Raw genomic sequence first — 21,715 nt, 5'->3', positions numbered from 1 at the left:
ATACGACTTGGGTCAGGTTTTTTGTGCAAATGAAAAGATGGGAAGAGCGAGTCCTTTTGTATGTGATAGAAGTGTTGTATATCTGTTGCTTTGATCGATTTTTTAGGGGTGAGTAGATCAGTCGCAGTCGAAGAATTCCAACCAATACCCGCGGCCCCATCATTAAAGCGGCTCGACGGAACACACTGGGGTTTTAGTCGGTGAGAATCCGACATAACCCACGGCTCCTTCCCCGGGGGCAGTGTGTATCTTTGGAAGATTTTCCCACTTAAAAAAAAGGGTGAGTAGATCAGCCACATATCAGCAAGATATATTGGAAAATTTTGCGTTTCGTCATGTATCAGTACAATTTATAAAATATGACGTCATTGATTTAATTTCCAAACTAATGAACTAAAAAACCTAACTACTTTTTACTGTACCAGTGGGGTTGTTGTGGCTTACCTTTACATAAATTGCTGTTCTAAATATTTGACCTATACAGAAATGAAAAACTATCCCATAATTACAACATATTACATGTATTTACTTTCTCTTATCCCGTAACAACGCTCATTATATATGCAAGAACTAAGACGAAGCAAACAATGTAGCATTTAACATTAAAAGTAGAAAAATTTAAACACAATTCAACAAAAAGATTTCTTATTTATGCCAGATTGTAACGTTGATTTGATATATTGCCAGTATAAATCATTTGTTTAAAACTTAATTGAATCGCACGAAACCGGGGTAAGCGACGCCAGCCGCGGTCATTTGTCAGATGGGCACGCTGAAATATGATTGTATTTTTAATGACGTGGCTAACCTTTATTTTGATTGGATACATTAAACTAGGGGTCATTTTAACTCCATAATGGCATTTTTTGTAATAAATCTCATGACATAAATTATTACTTACCTACACAGTTCTGTATTATGCCTTATTTTTGTACCTACGATACGATTTGCCAAACTATAAATAATATTAAGAAAAATATCAACATCGATTCCCATGCAAAACATAATGTTTTTTTATCAACTGAAGGTGCATTATAATCGGTAACAGACGTAAGGCGCGGGACATATACAAGCGGCGCGGCGCGCATCGGGCGCACCGCGGGCGCACTGCCAGCGCGCCGCGGGCGCGCCAGCCGGCGCGCCTCGGGCGCACTGCCGGCGCGCATCGGGCGCGCTGTTGGCGTCCAAAAATGATATTTATATAGAGTGGTTAAATGCATTTTCTTCATGCATAATTTAGTAAAATTATGTTTTTTGTGCTAAAAGAGATTAACATTAATTTGAAAGTAACGATTTTGTTTTGATAATTCCTTGTAAGTAAATAGCGAGGATAACCCCACGATTGCAAATATATCTTTGTTGGAAATGTTGGAATTTACTTGGAAAATTTTATAGTACTTTTAAAGTAATTTTAAAGTAGTACTGGTGTAATGATGGAAGAAAAGAAGGTTAAAATAACACAAAATTTATATTGTACTAGCGGTCCGCCCCGGCTTCGCCCGTGGTACATATTTCGCAATAAAAGGTAGCCTATGTTCTTTCTCAGGGTCTAAAGATTATCTGTGCCAAATTTCATCAAAATCGGTCCAGTACCTAGTTTATGCGTGAAAACCATACATACATACATACATACATACAAACCTTTCCTCTTTATAATATTAGTATAGATAAAATATGGTTTTCAAACACAGGTTTACATTTAAACCATATAAATCTTATCATTAAAATCTCAGTTCAAAAGTATTTACAGTACTGATCATTCCACAATATTATTACAATTACAAATAAATAAAAAACACAATCAAAATCAGGATTATCTTTATTTCTGACATTGTAAATACATGGGAACTTTCATTATGCTCTTCTTCATTTTCACTTTCCCTACTGCCATCACCTGTGTAAATCATTTCATCGATTAATTCAATTCACCTTTAAAAACAAAACGAAGAAGGGTATGTAAAAGCAGCTCTATATAATTCCACACAGAGAGAACACATTTTTGACTGACAGGCTACCGTCTCCTACCACCCGATTTGTTTTTGATTGTGTATGACCGTGAATTGACCTCTATTTGGATGCGATGGGGGAAGCGCGCCTGCGGTACGCCTGCGGTACGCCCGCGGCGCAACCGTGGCGTGCCGCCTCGTCGCCTTTCCAAAATTCTTTCATACAAAATGTATAAGAAGGACGTGGTGCAAAACAGATTCAAGAGGTGCGCTTATGGCACGCCCGCGCCCGCGCCGCTTGTGTTTGACCCGCGCCTAATAAATATTTAATAATCTGTGTGAAGTCTGAAAAGATGAAGTGACGCATTTTATATATATTTCAAGTCTAAAGGAAAGAAAAACATTGCTATATTATAAGCAATATCCGTAAACGAAGCTCCTGACAATTTTAACAAAGATAAATCCAGGAACATAATCCCTTTAACAGGAATCGAACTCAAAACTCCAGAGACTACAGCTTTCCTTGCGACTGATACATCAATAGTTTCAATAGCCAAGCATCAATAAAATGACTGTCTTTTCCTTTTCTTATATTTCAATTACACTATAAAATTTATATTTTTAACATCCATAATTTTCTGAAATGGAAACTTTTTAAAGATTTCAAACACATTTCAAACTTGATATTTTTATTTGTTTATTTTCGATATCAAAACTACATATATTTTATTATAGTTTATAACGGTCTTAGCTATAAATCTGATGCATTTTATATCAAAAACTATTTTAAATAACCTGGTTCGCCTTCAAACCGATTTCACGGTATCTTGGACCCCAAAGAAGATCTCAAGCCAAAGGCAAAGCAAAGATAGCAAAGATAGTGATAGCTGTGGTAATCGGAACTTTTTAAAATTATGCTATAAAATTTTCTTTGAAATTTTTTATATAATCTTTTCTTAATTTGCTCAATTATTATTAACTGTTCCTTTTTCACATGCAAATGAAATCACGGGAAATCTTTTATCATCTATCCTTTAGGGGTAAGATTTTTGAAGTTTCTTCGTTCAGCCGTAAAAACATAACAGACTTACAAATATAATGACTACATGATAAGGTTTTCTACGAGACGTACACGTCACGTACACGTTACGTACGAGAGTATATTTCTGATAAAAGCTTTATGTCATTGAAATGCAATGTAGAGTACCTACTCTACCAAAATAATACTTTATTATATGTATAACTATAAAACTCTATCTTCGTTTATATCATACTCTACCAAAATCACAATATTCTATGTTTATTTCCACAGAATAATGCTCTACATAAAATCAGTCAAAGTAATGCAGACTACCCATCGCTATGTAACTCAGAGCTCAAGTTAAAGTAAGATTTATTGCAGGACCAGCTCTAGTTGTTCGCTCTATCATGTTGCTACTCTGTGGTGATTTTAAAATTGTCTTCGCGATATATGAAGAAAGTTAGTGTGGTCTGATTGTGTACTTCAGCGTATAGGAGAGTGTATATTTTGTGGTTTTTATTTATTTTAATGCTTATTGTTTAGTTATAAAGAAGAAAGAGTTTTAGTTATAAACAACACGAGTTTGTGGACAAATTTAGATTTTCAGATTTATTTACTGGAAAACCAGTCAACTGAAGCAAAATCGACAACAAGAACAACAAAACGGAGTTTGGCTAAAAAAGTGGAAAAAAAAACAGCTGTATTCATTATTTCACAAAATTTCTCATCTCTTAACTAGAAAAAATATCACGTAAATAGCATGGGTTTAAAAGAATACGTGACTATTTCGGAAATCAAAAGCTAAGATTTCCAAACCTGTAAGTTTTAATCATATTTAAATACCATTCATAATTATAATTTTAAGCTAAATCTAGATACAATGATTAAGTGCAAACCAATATGGCATTACAAAACGCGATTTCTCAGAACGAACCCCGCGAAGTGTTACTAACACCACTAACACCTAAAGCAACTTGGATATTCGCCAAATCTTCACCTTTGGGTTCTCATAACATAATACTTAAATAGTCATAAAATGTCTTCTTACTTTGCGAGAAAATTCCGTTCTTTTTGTTTGCTTCAAACGAAAATTACGTTTGGAAAAGGTATTTTCTTTTCAGAAAATGCAGGAGATAAATGATGTAATGCTAATGGTGAAAAATCAAGAAACAAATATAAAATTATTTGATTTATTCACTGGATTTTCATCTGATGAACTGACGTTATAGTTGCATAAGTATGCATTAGTTTTAGATATTACTTATCAATTTACACTTATTTAACATATTCCAGAGCGTCTTTGTGTTAGGCTAAACCATTGGCTTAACTTTTAGGTTTCAACCCAGTCGTTTTTAATAAAAAAGTAGACAGTGGAAAATCTGGTGTCAAATTTGAGCTTCTTTTTAATTAAATCAACTCACAAAATAGCAAATGCAAATAATTTAAAATAACCTAACAAAATGTACAACTAAGAAGCAATTCAACATCTAGCAAACCAAATAAATGAAGGAATAGACTGAAACTGCAGAGCAGATTATACTCCGCTTATATTTGTATAATACGTAGTGTGATATGACGACATAACAGGGCGACAAGTGAGATACTGCAATGTATACCGCCGTTGTTGCACAGTTAATGTTAGGTTGGGGATGCATTGGGCGCGAAATAAATAATAAAGTACAGAAATTTTCCATAATTACATAAAGTTCAAAATTTAAGCAAAATCCTACGGAAACTAAACCACTAACATTTTCGTAAGTAAGATAAATTGTCGAGATCTCGTTAAAATTAAAATGTTAGTTAGTTCATTATAAATTCCGTGATAAAGGTCCATTTTCTTTTTAATCTTAGTTTGACGTTGCGAAATTATCAACAAATCATTGTCAGTACTTACACACAACCATGCACTTATAACCAAATCTGTACAATAAAGTTAGTATATTGCTCGTGTAAGACATAAATATACCTACTTAAACAAGAACCCAGTGTACCCAAACCCTAACTTGTAAGCTATATTCTAGAATGGCTCGTAATACAATGGGCGCTGAATGTTCATTACTGAAAATCAATATCACGACAAGATTGCCTCCAATAATCATTTTATTGGAGTGTTTTGATGTGAACTCTATTGTGTTGAACGATTGGTTTTATCACTATATTCTTAACTAGTTAAAGTCCCGGGTGTTACTCGCGAGAAACTTTTTTAGAATTTTCTTCAAAGCTTTTATTTTTCAAAAGCAATTGCACTTGATTTCAGTAATTTATTGGCGTATTTGATTTGTAAGAGTCGTGTTATCTGAAGTCATATGAATTAGGTACCTATTTTTTTTTAAATCGATTATCATATTATTATGCCTGTAATGTTTGTCTAATAATATGGCAGATCTGTAGAAAATATTGCTCTGAACAATAACAATTTGAAACCTAACCTAGATGTATTATAACAAATAAATATTAATAGGAATGTAACACGAATATCTTCCTCTCACTAGCAGCTCGTGACACGTTATTTATTATACTGCGCAAAAACTACCAAAGGGATTTGGTTGAAATTGTCTATGCAAATAGATTAAACCTGGATAACATTGTTTTTGTTTACAGAATAGGATAGGCTGGTCGATATCCAACATAGTTCAAACAAAACTAGCCTGGGTTCTATTGCACGTAGCGCATATAATATTAATATATACATATAAAATATTTTTGTTTCCTTTCCTCCTGTTTTTGTGTGATTAATAACAAAAAAAATGTATGCGTGTACTAGAGTACACACGTAAGAAGTGAAACTTCTTTATGACCTTAAATATGTCACGAGTATGGCGTAACGTAAAAATGTCACGCGTGGGCGTAACGCAAAAATGTCACGCGTACGGCGTAACGCAAAAATGTTACACTAAGTCCAACCCCGAGAAAGAAGTTTCACTTCAAAAAATAAAAAAAATTAAAGCTATCTCTTTCACTTACATACATAGTATAAAACAAGTCGCTATCGATATCTTTCCGTCCCAATGTTTGCTTCGACGTCTCAACCTATTAGTCCACTGTTGGACGTAGGTTTCTCCTCTGTTTGCTTACCCAAATGTTAAAAATCTTTAAAACAACGCAACAGATTTTGAAGCGGTTTTATAAAATAGATAGAGTGATTAAAGAGGAAGATTTAAGTATAATATAATTTGATAAGTTGTAACAACGCGGTCAAAGCTACGTGGACGCTGTCTAAAGTTTTTAAATAAAATAATTGCCTACTTATCGTTTATAACTTTTGAATATAATTGGCCGTTCTGCTCCACAGTGACCAACAAATTGAGCTTATTTGGAGTTGCCAACAGGCCTGGCGGGTGGCCAGAACAGTCTAACTAGGTAATTACTATACCTGGAACTGACCGAGTTTTAATAATGATTATAGAGTATTTTAGATGCTATTCTGATGTAGAATGGTTAATTTGTTCTATGGATGGATGGAAAAATTATGATGGTTTTAGAACTTTAGAAAAAGACTTGTGAAAAAAGAGCCTCGAACTTTTTCTATTCTTTAAAAATTTCTAATTTATAAAGCAAATCAGTGCTTTCAAACTAAATCTATACTAATAATAAAAAGCTGAAGAGTTTGTTTGTTTGTTTGAACGCGCTAATCTCAGGAACTACTGGTCCGATTTGAAAAATTCTTTCGGTGTTGGATAGCACCATATATCATCACGCTAAGACCAACAGGAGCGGAGCAATGCGGGTGAAACCGCGCGGAACAGCTAGTATTAAATATAGACATAACAAGATTTCAATGTTTTTACAATAAAGAACTAATCTGCATAAAATCTGAATTTACCGAACTCCAACAATGTCATTACATTAAAAAAAGAATGCTTAACAAAAGCATCATACAAAAACTCCTAAAGATGTCTATGTGTAAATTAACATAAGAAAGAAACCTTCGTTAAATGAATCCTAAAGAACGCCAGCATTGCTGAAACCTTAGGAAAAACAAGAAGGTTACTTTGTCTTATAGCAGTATTCTTTCCAGTGTGGGAAAGAGATGGCGCTAGATGAACTAGATAGCGCTGTCATTCTTCCACACTGGTAATAATACTGCTTTAAAAAAGAAACGGGAGTAGGGCATAAGTTAGTAATAATTTACGGCTGATAAGTATTCATAATTCAGGGACCAAGCCAGGTGGACATTTGCTGACTTTCAGAGGATAAAAATACAATTAAGCTGAGCTGGAGGTTCACGTTTTTCATGATGTATGAGACCTTTATTTTAGAAAACAAACACGTTTTAAATTTTAAGTTAACAGTATGTTTTTTTATTTTATTTATTTAACATAATGAACGGTTAACGCAGATCCATTTTGTTGGGTGAATAAAAAAAAACTTAATATTGAAGTTCAGAATGTGTTAAATACACAAACATAGAGTTTGAAGTTTCACAGTGTTTTTATTCATTTTTCTTATATTCAATAATAGACCGTCAATATTTTTTTATATATAAAAGCTTAGTGATAGAGTTTTAGCACAATAATATTTACCGGGTCATCTTGTATGATAATATAATATACAATTACTATAACCGATTGAATTATTAACATAATTTAATAAGAAAAAACTTGCTAAGTACCTATTTATTTTACTTTATTAAATAAACTTTTTTATATAAAATAATTTCAATTCAAAGCCATACATTGCGTATGTTAATTATTATACGAATAAGTTCGTTTAATAAAGAGTAGAAAAAATACACTGAGAGTTTAAATATTTGCACACTACCTAAAAACTGCCATCCTTTCACCCTTAAACATAAAATCCTAGAATACTTTCCTATACAAATACAAGAAAGTTACATTATTAAGTAAAAACTCAAGTTATAAATTTCACGAAGGGTTTCATCTCCAATTCCCTCAAAGGATTTCAAATGTATTTATTGCCTTTGAAACATTTGTACCGCACCTAATAAAGGTGACCTTGAGGTAGTGGCCACATACATATTGAAAAGCGATTTAATATTTATTAGGTTTCCGCCCGTGACGTCACACGCTGTGTCTAAAACCTTAATAAATTATACATATAAACTTTCCTCTTCAATCACTCTATCTATTAAAAAAGTTCATCAAAATCCATTGCGTAGTTTTAAAGATTTAAGCATACATAAAAAAAATGTTTATTAGATGCGTGCTTACAAATAATTGCCTTCTTTTGGATTTTAATGCAAGATGTCCATAGAATCTTTATGTTAAAGGACTTATTCTGACATTTTCCTGTTAAGGACTACAGTCAATAGTGTAGTACTTTCCAGTAGGTAGAGTGAGAGTAGAGTTCTTTAACCACATACAATAATAATTACTTTCAGGACAATAAATAATTTATTATTTCAGGACAATTTACTCACACGGCACGATCTGATCCCATACTAAGCTTTCGCTTGTGTTATGGAAACCAGATGCCTGATAAACATAAATATATAATTTTAAATAAATACTTATATAGATAATTAACATCTATGTTCATCACACAAATATTTGTCCCGGGTGAGAATCGAACCCACGACCTCTGGCTTGGAAGACAGGGTCACTACCAACTAAGCCAACCGGTCAGTCAGAAATTCCTGAGTAATTTATGTATATTAAATAATATTATGAAAGGTACATAATGGTTTATCAGGCTCTACATAATTTTCCCCACTTCACCGTTTTAATATATTTTAAACACATTTTACTTTTAAATATCAGCTAATGGCCATAGTCGTTACCTTACGCCCATCATACCGCGGTAAATATTCTAAATTTTAAGCATATTCTTTGATGTTAACGCTCTTACGTGCTCTTATGTAAATGAAAAATTAATATTTGATATCATTTGCATTTCATTTAGAAGACTAATATTTTTATTTTACATAATGATTGGTTTTCAAAGTACACTTCTTGATTAGCTTATATCGTTGAAGATACTTTAATGCTATTTTTATTAATGATATTGTGTAAGCCCTGTAATATTATTATTACAGGTTTTACACATCATTTTTCGCTTCGCTTCGCTTTCTCTTTAATACATTAGTTACTATAATATGCGTTAGGTACATTGAAGATCAGGGTTCGATTCTCCGAATTAAATTTGCCAAATAACGAGGCCTGGCTTTACATTCTACAAGCAGATCCAATTAATACTACAGACGATAATCGACCTAAAATGAAATTTATACAACCTACGTTCTCAAGAAATACTTGCTTATTTAATAAGAAAATGATTCAAACGTTTCTCTTTTCTCAGCGTTCGTTGTTAACAAAATGTTTCATTTTTCTCAATAAAGAACAACGTATTGCACCATAAAATTGTTTTGCGACGGTCCCACATTTATTTTTACGCACTACACCACCTGGTGCCTGTAAATTATATTGTATTATCATATTTACCGTGTTTTATTGCTACATTTGAAACTAGCTGGGCCCCGCGGTTCCGCTCATATTGGTCTAAGCTTGTTGATAGACAACCATTCTTGATAAATGGGCTATCTAACACTGAAATAATTATTCAAATCGAACCCGTTATTCCGGAGATTAGCACGTTCAACCAAACAAACAAAAAACTCTTCATCTCTATAATATTAGTATAGATAAGAAAGAACCAGCGATAAAAGGTACGCTAATTTCCGCGCAACTGCGACAAAAATAATATATTTGGGTGACAAGATATTAAATTGTCAAGCATAATATTCCATTTATCAAATGTAGGGGTTGGAATGCTTTGGATTCAAAGTAGTTGGTTACAAAATATTCACGTGAATTTATTTAATAATAAATAAATTGTTAGTAGGTCACGTACGTACCTAGGATAATAAAACTTTATCTTTATTAATAGACCTTTTTAAAATTTGCTAAAAGGGAAGCGTGGAGATCACAAAATTGTCGTATTTTCAGTCTTTGACTTCTAGGAGTCTACAATCTGCTATTGAATAAATAACAGAATTAAAATGAAACATTTTTCTAGCAATTTTGTTGAACATAACATTTCTTAATCAAAGCAAGTATGTATTTTTAATCCCCGTCCAACTTTTATGAAATTTCAATTTCATGATTGAAAAGTTAGAAGTCAACATCGCTTCCACTCACATTTCAGATTATATTTTCAGTATTATAATCTCTATATATAAAAATGAATCCCTATTTCCCTTGGTCACGACATCACGCGTGAACGGGTGGACCGATTTCGATAATTCTTTTTTTATTATATTCCTTGAAGTACGAGCATGGTTCTTATGAAGAAAAAACGTAAATATGTACGGGCGAAGCCGGGGCGGATCGCTAGTACGTAATTATTAATTTAATTTAATAACTTTATTAATTTAATAGCTTTTACGATTAAACGTTAAAAAATACAGCATTAACTTACCTACCTTAATGTCGTAAAGAAATATTTTTCTTATAGGCATAATTTTTTACTCTCAGTGAAGCAACTTACAAAAATATTTTACATACACATTCAGCTTTTGATAATTAAATATAAGATTAAATACAATACGAGGACAATCAAAATTCGTATTCCTTTTCAGAGCTTTAATAAACGTTATCTCCTTTCACTGCTTCATATTTCTAAATATAATCTACGTTATGAGACGTTATAAAAATATAAGAATACAAAATAAAAAATACATATTTTGTCATGTAATATAAGTTGTTTATATTATTATGCAGTTAGCCTGCTGGAAATCAGAATACTATTTCGAAAAAAATAACCTGTTGGGTAGGATTATCAAATATGAAGTACCTAGTAGGTACTGATAATTTATCGCAGCAGTTACCTGTTAGTTAGTAATGCTGGAAATCTGAATACTATTTCGTAAAAATAACCTATTGGGTAGGATTATCAAATATGAGTACCTAGTACTGATAATTTTTATAGAATCGCCATTCGTCAATCTTCCATCGAAGAAAATATTATATATGGAATGTGAAAAAATGATCCTACCTATAGGTATTATGAACCCTTTGATCAATTTTCTACATATGAAAATTGCTGACACATGTCAAAAATACAGGGACGTATAATTTATCACAGGAATGCGACCTGACGAAAAAATTCGTATTTATGAACAAATGGACCCAAACCTATTTTGATCACATAGTATAGAATTTGAATTATTTTGTTTAGTTTATTAAAGTTGTGATGTGTTGTAATGTTCGCCTCTTCGGTACAGAGGTTAATTAGTGAAGCACCGAGAGGCCTAGGGTTCGATACCCGGTGGAGAAAAAGAAAAAAAAATGTCTCGGTATGGGAGGACACAGATGGCTATACTTTGCATATTCGATTTTTCCTTTAATCTTACAAAACTCCGTAATATAGTAAAAAGTTGACATAATTTCAAAGATGTTTGTGGTTTCTCTTCCAAAAATCTATCTATATTAAGACCATTTGTAATTTATAGCTCTCAACACCGTAGTCAAGAATTCTGAACAGAACTGAATACCTCACGTCCTAAGCAATAATAATTTAAACATTTTTCACCACTTTCAATGTATTCATATTCCCAACGTGTATAAGGGCTGATTTCCCTTGAGGGTTTGAGGGTCACGAAACACATTACCTTTAGAGATGGCGAAGTAACGGCCATGTGATATTGATCTTTATTGGCATTTATTTATATTGCAAACACATGTAGAGACTAGAGTAACTTATACATTTCAAAAGAGCTTTTTCAATACCTTTCATATGTTAAAGAAGCTTACAAATTTTTATGTAGACTAAGTGAGATGATGAAGATGTGTTAATGTTTTAATAACATGCTTATTGGAGTATTTATAAATTTTAATTAAGGATTTAATATAATTATAATTATTGGTATTAACCATGTTTTAGTATAGCTTAATATCAAAAACATTAAAATAATGTAAAGCTGTTACAGTCACTAAATAAACTTAGTTTAATCTTTGAAGTTTATAAAATTACTTTAATATTGTCAATAAAATTTATGTAAATATTTTCTTTAAGATATAGAAACTAGAGAGACAAAACTGGAGAGAAGAAGAATTTACGGAATTTTTGTATATATTTTACATAGATAATAAATATATTACAATTCTATGGCCTCTAACTGCAGCTCATATTTTGTAAAACCAAGTTCCATAAGCGTTCTACATATTGCAAAAAGACTTATTCATATCAGCTATAATATAAAAATGAATCGCAAAATGTGTTGGTAAGCGCATAACTCGAGAACGGCTGAACTGATTTCGATAATTCTTTTTTTATTATATTCCTTGAAGTACGAGGATGGTCTTATGTAGAGAAAACGTAAACATGTACCACGGGCGAAGCCGGGGCGGACAGCTAGTTTTTCATAAAAATTAAATGCTGATCATACATAACCTATTCAATCCTTTTAGGGTACAAGTCAACGGTTCCTGTGATTCATAAATCGAATCAGACCCAATCTCGTGTCGCGAAATATTTAAGTAGCTTGTCCATATTAAAAGAGGTCCATATTTACGATATATCTCATACTCGTAAAAATACATCCATCATCACTACATAGTATAAAACAAAGTCGCTTTCTCTGTCCCTATGTCCCTTTGTATGCTTCTTCTATCTTTAAAACTACGCAACGGATTTTGATGCAGTTTTTTGTAATAGATAGAGTGATACAAGAGAAAGGTTTTAGTATATAATTTATTGGGTTTTAACAAAGCGGGCGAAGCCGCGGGCGGTAAGCTAGTTTCCAATATTACGTATTAATTAAGTAATCCATCTGTACTCATTTCTCATAAAGTTTGAAGTTTTGTTTGTTCAGATTTATTTTAATAGCGGTATTATGGCAACCCGCCAGCCAACCAGCCAACCTGATTGACTCAGCGAAATGAATATAACGACTTGATTATAGGCTAGCATAGGCTAGGCTAGCATAGAGCATATAAGCTTTTATATTTTAAACTAGATTTCCGCCCGCGGCTTCGCCCGCGTTTTCAAAGGAAAACCCGCATAGTTCCCGTTCCCGTGGGATTTCCGGGATAAAACCTATCCTATGTGTTAATCCAAGTTACCCTCTATATGTGTGCTAAATTTCATTGTAATAAGTTCAGTAGTTTTTACGTGAAAGAGTAACAAACATCCATACATCCATACATCCATACATCCATACATCCATACATCCTTACAAACTTTCGCCTTTATAATAGTATTAAGATTAAACACAGTATTTGATCTAGAACAATTTATTATGTGTCACTTTCTTGCTAATCTAAGATTACATAGATAATAATATTTATTTATCTATTAAATAATTGTGATATTATGATTTCACTTCATAAGCGATGTTTTAACACAGCTATAATGAACCTATGCTGGAAAATAAAGTCTAAGCCTAAGTAGGAATTATTATTCGTAAATGCAAAAGCAATTAAAAAATTACAACAGTGATTAAAATATGAAAATATTCTCAATACGCGCGATACATCTTTTTATCCTCTCGTGCTTTAAGATATCTGAAAAAATATAAAGATACAAATAATTAAACAAATAACAGTTAGAAAAGTCAAAGTTCTACAGTCTAGTCTGTATCATTCTCTAAAAATGATGATATACGATTTTAAAGCACTTTTGTGTTAAATTTTCTATTAAATTCTTAAAAACACATAAAAACATCAGTAATTATAGGTTATCGATTTCGTGCTCGGAGCACGTAAATAATTATTGCAAAAATAAATACAATTACAGTACCTAAAAAGTCCTTACCTCTCAATCAGCATGATAATAGTACCAGATAGGTACCCAAGGGCCAGCAGTAGAAATGCTGGAGCGGCTCCGCCCAGGGCCAGGGCCCTTGGGGAACTGCCCTCGCACTTCATTTCCCGCGTGTTAGTCCGGGAATTCACCAGGCTGATTATACCTTGCTCGGATGCGCGGGTGTAACTGGAAAATTATTTAAAACAATAGTGATTAATATATACCTGATAAAAAATTTATTGACGTCAAAAAAGTGTAAATTATATCAATAAATTAATCAAGTAATAAAAGTTTTTGAATCAAAAACATAAAGAATAGGAATCAAGAACATAAAGAATAGATATGTTTGGGCAAAAAATAAAAACAATTTCAATTTTATTTTATTAAATATGAAAAAGTAGTTAGGTTGAAAGAAAATCGGTTTGATTTTACATTTCATTACTAACGATTTATTAAAATCGACTGCAGAAACGATTTAAAACTTAATCTAACTTTAGTTTTTATAATGCTAAGAAAATAATACCTATATGTTTTAAATTCCTCTCCCAGAAACATGTACCTTACCTCCAAATGAAAAATTCTCTATACGGGCTATTCTTCTGCAAAGAAGTATAAAGAAGAGTCTTGTCCACAGAGAACAAGGAATCCAAGTCACACAGCTCTTTCGCAGTAAACGTTCTGGCTATGAACTTGTTTGCACTATTTGTTTCACAGTGGAATGCATACGCTAAAAACAAGAGAATAGAGTTGATTTTTCAATGATAAATTGCTGGTAGAGTTCTTAGCGACTACGGACTTTTATGCTACACCTAATATACCTAATATACCTGTCTGGTGTACCTTCATAGGAAAAAAAACACAAAAAATGGTAGAGTCAGCAAACGTAGAGCATTGAAAAGAAATACCCAGAAGTGATTTTGTATTGTTTTCTGAGATTTTATATATACCTACTTGAAATTGATGTTTTTGGTTTTATGGCATTCAAATGCTTTATAAATATAAATTTATAAAGACACATAAAACTGAAAGAATAGAATAAATTCGATTGCTCTGGCGGGTCACGAGTGGCTGAATTGGTCAGGTATCCGCCCCGGAATGGCGCGAAAGGATGCGGGTGCAAGTCCCGCCTCGTGATCGAATTTTTTCTATTCTTTATAAATTTATTTTTATATACTTACCAATACCAAGTTACATAACATATTTTACACCAAAGTATAAAGACAGTAATATTTACATAGTTATTACCAAGCAAATATATAATACCTCACCAAAGGCTTTTAGTATTAAAAATTTATTTATTTATTTATTTATTTATTTCTGATTCCTTACAGCTATTCTTACAATAATTACATAATAATTGAACAATACACCAATGAAAAGGAATTCCATTAATTGAATTATTATAATAAACATGTGACAAAGAAAATTGAGTAATAAAGTAGGAGGAAAAGATATAGGTACGTTAAAATAATAAACAAAATACTATTGTGATGAGTGTAGGTGTAGGTATGGTGTGTAGGCTGTTGTGAGTGAGTGTGTGAATGAGAGTATGTATGTATATAATTTAAGTAACAAAAATTCATAGACATTTCTAGTTAAATATTACAGTAAATCTCTTTTGTCTATTCCAATTCTACAATAAGTACATAATTTAATAGAAACGTTATTTGACTTCAGGTTATAAGACTTCTCCAGAGTTCCTGAACTAAAATTGGCCATAAATTTTAAATTTCTCTTTGTTAGGTCTTGAAAACTTGTACAAGTTGTAATTATCAAGAAATGTTTCTTTGATACACGAACCGGCTCGTCAATTTCTTTATGAGGGTAATTATTAAAACTTCCAAGCATTCCTTTTATATACTTTACTTTGTAAAAATGTCGACAAAAAATTGTCAAATTAAAAGTCAAGTTAAAATTAAAATATAAAAATAAAAAAATGTTATTTTCTCTTTCTTCGTTTATATATTATGGAGTGAATGTACATAATATAATGTGACGCAAATTTCTCTGTTCAATAGTTGTTAATCTTTAATTTTTAGTTTAAATTTTCTGACTTAAATTACGGTAGGTACCAAAGGGATCAAGACCATCTCGAGTAAAGACAAAATGAATAAATTATTTAAATGTTTTAACATTGTCTGCGAAATGCTATGGGAATACTACATCTTGTGAATAAAATGGTTACTTCAGATTCAGCATTCAGTCCATTGTCTTAAATTACTAACCCACTAAAACGAATGAGCCTCAGGGGTATTTTTTATTAAGTTTGAGTACATAGTAACAAAGAATTATAACATCAACTAGCATTCCGCCCGCAGCTTCGCGTTGTCTAAGAGCGTATACGCATTATGCGGGTAACCGCATTGCGGGTAGCCGTCCGGCTGACCGCAAGCACAATTATGTACGTAATATTCATTTCTATGCGCACTGCGATGCGGCTACCGCAGACCGCACAGTGCGCATAGAAATGAATATTACGTACATAATTGTGCTTGCGGTCAGCCGGACGGCTACCCGCAATGCGGCTACCCGCATAGTGCGTATACGCTCTTAAACTTTACAAATTGTGTACTGATTTGTTCCTCTTGAACTGACTCTATCTATTAAAAAAAACTTCATCACAATCCGTTGCGTAGTCTCAAAGATCTAAGCCTTTGATCTAAGCATATTATATAGGTACAGACAAGGGAAAATGATTTTGTTTTATACTAGGTATACATATAGTGACTAGTATCAAATCTAATACATATTATATAAAATTCTCATGTTTGAAGTTAAAGTCCTCCGAAACGGCTTGACCGATTCTCATGAACTTTGTGTGCATATCGGGTAGTACTAAGAATCGGACATTTATTTTTCATCCTCAAAAATGGATCTAAGATTTACTAAGAGAGCTTTAATAAGAATAAGGCAGAACAACGTTTTCCGGGACAGCAGTAGTAGTAGTATCTGTGGTAGTAAGAAAAGAGTACCTCCAGTCCTGACCATCTCTATCCCTTCAGCGGGTGACGTTATCTTGATGTTCCCTCTCTTCTTTACCTTTCTTTTAAACACATCCTCTGCGGCATGCGTCCTCTTGTTGTAGTAATAGTCTGGTAGCTGTTAAGGTTAATCCATACTAATATTATAAATGCGAAAGTAACTCTGTCTGTCTGTCTGTTACTCAATCACGCCTAAACTACTGAACCAATTTGCATGAAATTTGGTATGGAGATATTTTGATACCCGAGAAAGGACATAGGCTACCTTTTATTGCGAAATATGTACCACGGGCGAAGCCGGGGCGGACCTCTAGTTATAAATATTTAAAAGTTTATTAGTGCGGCTTAATACATTGTTTATATGACTTTTTATGAGTCATTTTAATTCATATTCTATTACCAAAGTTACATTGTTATTAAAAACTGACCTTTGCTATTGAAATAAATGTTATCTATTTGATATTTATAAATATAAATTAATAAAACGGTATGCGCCAAAAAAGCCTGCGGGTATTCAACAATCATCGCTATATTGCAGTCAATATAAACCAAAACATTCTCATGAATTGCGTAGCGATTATATCGTAGCAAAAAGACAATCACTTCTTCATTAATCGTAGTTCAAACATTCAAACATCAATCTTTATCATAGGTATCAACGTATTTCTAAGCGAATCTTTTTCATGTTAATTAGATATTATCTGACTGTCATCGTAATCATCATGGTCATCAGACCATCTAATATTATATTCTCACTGCTGGGACACGCCTCCTATTCGGGTATCTATCATTAGATATCTAATGATCATTCCAATACTACCAAGTTCATCACAGCCAAACCTGAAGCCAAGAATGCGTGTACCCCACATCCTCGAACACCGGCTCCAGGCTGCTCTCCATCAGTTCCCAGAGCGAGTTGATGGAGGGAGGTGGACCGTTCAGCAGCCAGCTGACCACGCTGCTTGTGTAGTAGTTGAATATGAGCACGCAGGACACTCCAGTTACTAACACTGTCAGTTTCCTGGCTGAAACATAAGTTCTGTCAGTTACCTGACTGATATGTAAGTTACTAACACTGTTAGTTTCTTGGCTGTATTGTAAGTTGAGAAATTAAAGACTTTAATGGATTTTAAACACGATTTATTATATACTTCAAAGAAGATACAAACATAAACACATACCTATATATAACAGTGATACAGGGGATGTACTTTTTTACATTAAACGCATAAGACATTAATTAAGTTTCTATTTTTTAAGTTAAATTGTAATTTTTTATCTACCAATGCCTATTACAAAGTAAAAAATAAAACATTTTTGTCATTATTTTCTAAACGCGAATGCTTGAAGTAACCTTAATATTTAATAACATCTCCAAATCCACTCATATTTTAAATCTAATTTACTTCGACTGACGTAATCACAACCACTAAAAAATATACATTTTTATTTCAAAAATATATTTACCTGTAGAGTTTCTTTTGACGGCACCCTCGTTGACATCTTCAAAAACTAAAAACAAGAAATTTTAATTACAAACTCGATGCTTTAATTTTTTCCTACGAAATTACAAGCTGTAATTTCGTACTACAGAAATATATATTTTTAAGTATTTCGTTTACAGCGGCTGTGTATAATTCATGAACTTTCGAAAGGGAAATACGAGCTAGGAAAGAAATTTTTCTCATGTTCTTTTTTAATACCTAGGCACTAGGCAAAACATATTATATACCTACGTAGGTATGTGTGTATGCCTTATATGGGCATATAGATGTATGTGTGCGTTCAGAAATCGGTATTAGTCATTTGAAAAAAGGCAATTCTATCTTTTTCTTTAGTTTGTCCTATAAAATTACTTCTTTGAATTCAGTGGTCATTATTTCAGGTGATATTATAATATCTACATAATATTTAGTTTCGTATCAACGTATTTAAAATACCTATATACCTAAGATACCTATAAATATATTAAAGACTAGCTATGCCTAGCGGTATTTCTCCGGCTATAGCTTTCCATGATAAATATAACACTAAAAGATTTTTTTTTCCTGAAAATATTACCGCGCCAAAACAAACAAATATTGAGCGTTACATCAAGTATAGATTAATAAACCAACAAAACAACATACATTGCTGGCAAGTCAAAGCAATAACAGAGAAGAACGCATAGTGCCACGCCAATGGACGATGTTCTAACATCGCTGAGAGCAGCAGGCCCAGACCACACAGGGCGATCACAGCTACCACGCACCACCACACACCAGTCGTGAATGGTGTTAGAAACTGGTTCTCGAACTTTCCAACCCCTGTGGTTGGTATGCGGTAGTAGTATCTGGCTCTGAAGAAAGATATACAAGTTTATTTTAGGTTCTGCGTTTATTTGGTTTTATTGGAACTATTTATTATGGTGACAATCTCTTTAACACAATGCGTTTTGTTGAGTGCTTTTTAATCATACTCGATGCCGATCAATATAAAAGTTACGATCTGGCATAAGTCAGGGGATTGACTATTTACCATTATCCCGTAGACACAACAATTAAAAGAGAAGTAAAATTCATCAGGCCACATGGGCATAAAACTACAATCACGTTCAATCTAAATATTACTCATAACTACATAACATTTGGGCTTAGTAAGCAATATTTGAAACTTTTTTGTTAACCTTAAATAAGCTCTAAATACTGAAATTATGATTTGGGTAAAATATCATTGTAACTTCATTCGAAACATATCATTATATTTTCTTTTTCCTGGAATTATTTTAATATTAACATATAAAAATACTTACTCAACATGAGTAACGGGCTGATTGATAACATCATAATAGTTTATGTGGTACGGAAGAAGACGAAGCAAGGGCGTTATGTCGATATCTCCGAAGTGGAGGGCATTTGTTACTGCCTGAAAGAATATTCACAGAATAGGCCAATTTTATATTCGTCATGGCATATACTTATAATAAATGTATAAGTCAATACCCACGACTTTTTACGATGCAAAGAAAAGGATTACATTTGCAGGAAATATAGTGTAAATAAAGGTAAGAAGGGATATATGAATAATAGGAAAAAATAGATTTTTTTTTATTTCGGATTTCATTTAAATTATAGTAGTTTATTGTTTACTTACATACGGACTCTCTCGTTTGTAGTCACCCACCCATCTATCACAGATGCTGTAATTGAACCTATAGATACAATAATTACAATTAATTTTAATTTTACCCGTGGTCCACCGCTACCAGACTTTGACTATTATAGAGACAGACCATTATAGGACTGATAATTTGAAATAATTATGCGGGCCATGGATCGGGAATAGAAGAAAATATAATAATCCTATGTCTATAATGGTCAAAACATGGCATCGATGGACCACGGATTAAAAGTACTTTTAAATTAATTAAGTGCCCGTAATTAAGAGGGCTATAGCGGGGAGACCGAAGACCAAACCTCTTCAAACCCAAACATTTATTTATTCAGTTAGACTTCTTCTAGAATCACTTTTGAATCGTCATAACACATTTTAAACATTTACCACCGATTTGGAAAGCAGTATCTATGGAGAAGAACCGGCAAGAAATTCCATAGTTGGTCTTAAAACAAGTCAATATTACATTACAAAATATGTAACTACATAATATTATTTTAACATAATAATGATGACAAAGACTACTACTTACTTGATATTATGTATAGATGCTACTTCAACAAGGACCATGCTACTGGATTGCGTTACTATGGAGATACCATCGGCAAGCTCTCATTCTAATATCATTTCGGGTCTGAACTCTTCGGGTTTACCTTGATACTAAAAAAATATAAATATATTTATAATGTACTAGCGGTCCGCCCCGGCTTCGCCCGTGGTACATATTTCGTAATAAAAGGTAGGCTATGTTCTTTTTCAGGGTCTAAAGATTATCTTTGCTAAATTTCATCAAAATCGGTCCAGTAGTTTATGCGTGAAAACCATACATACATACAAACCTTTCCTCTTTATAATATTAGTAGGTATAGATTTGAAAAATAGTACCAAAAATATTTTAATTTCTATCTTTTGATTGCATTCCATTCAAATGGCTAATACCAGAGACTTTCTTCAATCAAAAATATGTGTCCAGCTATCAGCTATCAATTTCCTATCAAAATTAGTTCAGACAATTAGAATATTAAGGAGAAAATATATTTAATGTATCACTTTACTTGACGGCATGAAACAGAAGCTGAAGTAAGTAGTAAACTCTTTATTAAGAATTTTATAAGAAACTAGCGGTCCGCCCCGGCTTCGCCCGTGGTACATAATATTTACGTTTTCTCTACATAAAAACCATCCTCGTACTTCAAGGAATATAATAAAAAAAGAATTATCGAAATCGGTCCACCCGTTCTCGAGTTATGCGCTTACCAACACATTTTGCGATTCATTTTTATATATAAAGAAAGAAGATTGCTCTATATAGAAATTTATATTATTGCTATAAATTCATGCAATAACTCACCACAATCATCAATCTCAAGTGAATACCCTCAAAATCGAATCTACGGGTGTATTTATATCCTGGCTTTATAAATAAACCTGTAAGAGTAATCTCTTTTCAGCTTCATTTTATAGTAAAACTAGCGGTCCGCCCTGGCTTCGCCCGTGGTACATATTTCACAATAAAAGCTAGCCTATGTTCTTTCTCAGGGTCTAAAGATTATCTGTGCCAAATTTCATCAAAATTGGTCCAGTAGTTATAAAGTCCATACATATATACATACTGTAGGGGCTTGTTTTGTGCGGGTGTAATGAAAGATGAATAACTACGCAAAGGTTATATTTCGTTAACTACATATATTTATTCGGTATGTAATTAATATTCGACCTAATGCGACCAACCCGCGTCCCGACAAGCCCTTAACTAACTGTGCATAACGCACAAACTGTTTATATACGAGTTACCGTGTGAACCTATGGTGGGAACTTTCTTAGTAGGTACTACACTTGAAATATTTCGGTAACTCGTAAATTGGCTTGTCGTCGCTACATCATTCCCCCCTTAAAATAAAAAGGGTATA

The 21,715-nt window shown here is 32.8% G+C and overlaps 1 pseudogene across 1 annotated transcript; it reads right to left on the bottom strand.

Moving 5' to 3' along the window:
* Window positions 1-13,384: 13,384 nt before the first annotated feature.
* On the bottom strand, window positions 13,385-21,165 carry LOC149486288 (ionotropic receptor 75a-like; annotated as a pseudogene). Its single transcript, XR_016315937.1, has 11 exons — window positions 21,157-21,165; window positions 20,338-20,465; window positions 19,785-19,842; window positions 19,444-19,556; window positions 18,782-18,990; window positions 18,120-18,164; window positions 17,493-17,677; window positions 16,644-16,770; window positions 14,236-14,398; window positions 13,666-13,857; window positions 13,385-13,430 (listed from the first exon to the last, which is right to left on the bottom strand). The product of XR_016315937.1 is annotated as an ionotropic receptor 75a-like (transcript).
* Window positions 21,166-21,715: the final 550 nt, after the last annotated feature.

Source organism: Colias philodice, chromosome 8 (genome assembly GCF_061535455.1).
Source record: "Colias philodice isolate Cphi_HAF_F1 chromosome 8, ilColPhil1 Martin Lab GWU primary, whole genome shotgun sequence".
NCBI classification, from domain to species: domain Eukaryota; kingdom Metazoa; phylum Arthropoda; class Insecta; order Lepidoptera; family Pieridae; genus Colias; species Colias philodice.
This window is presented reverse-complemented; position numbering and strand designations above follow the sequence as displayed.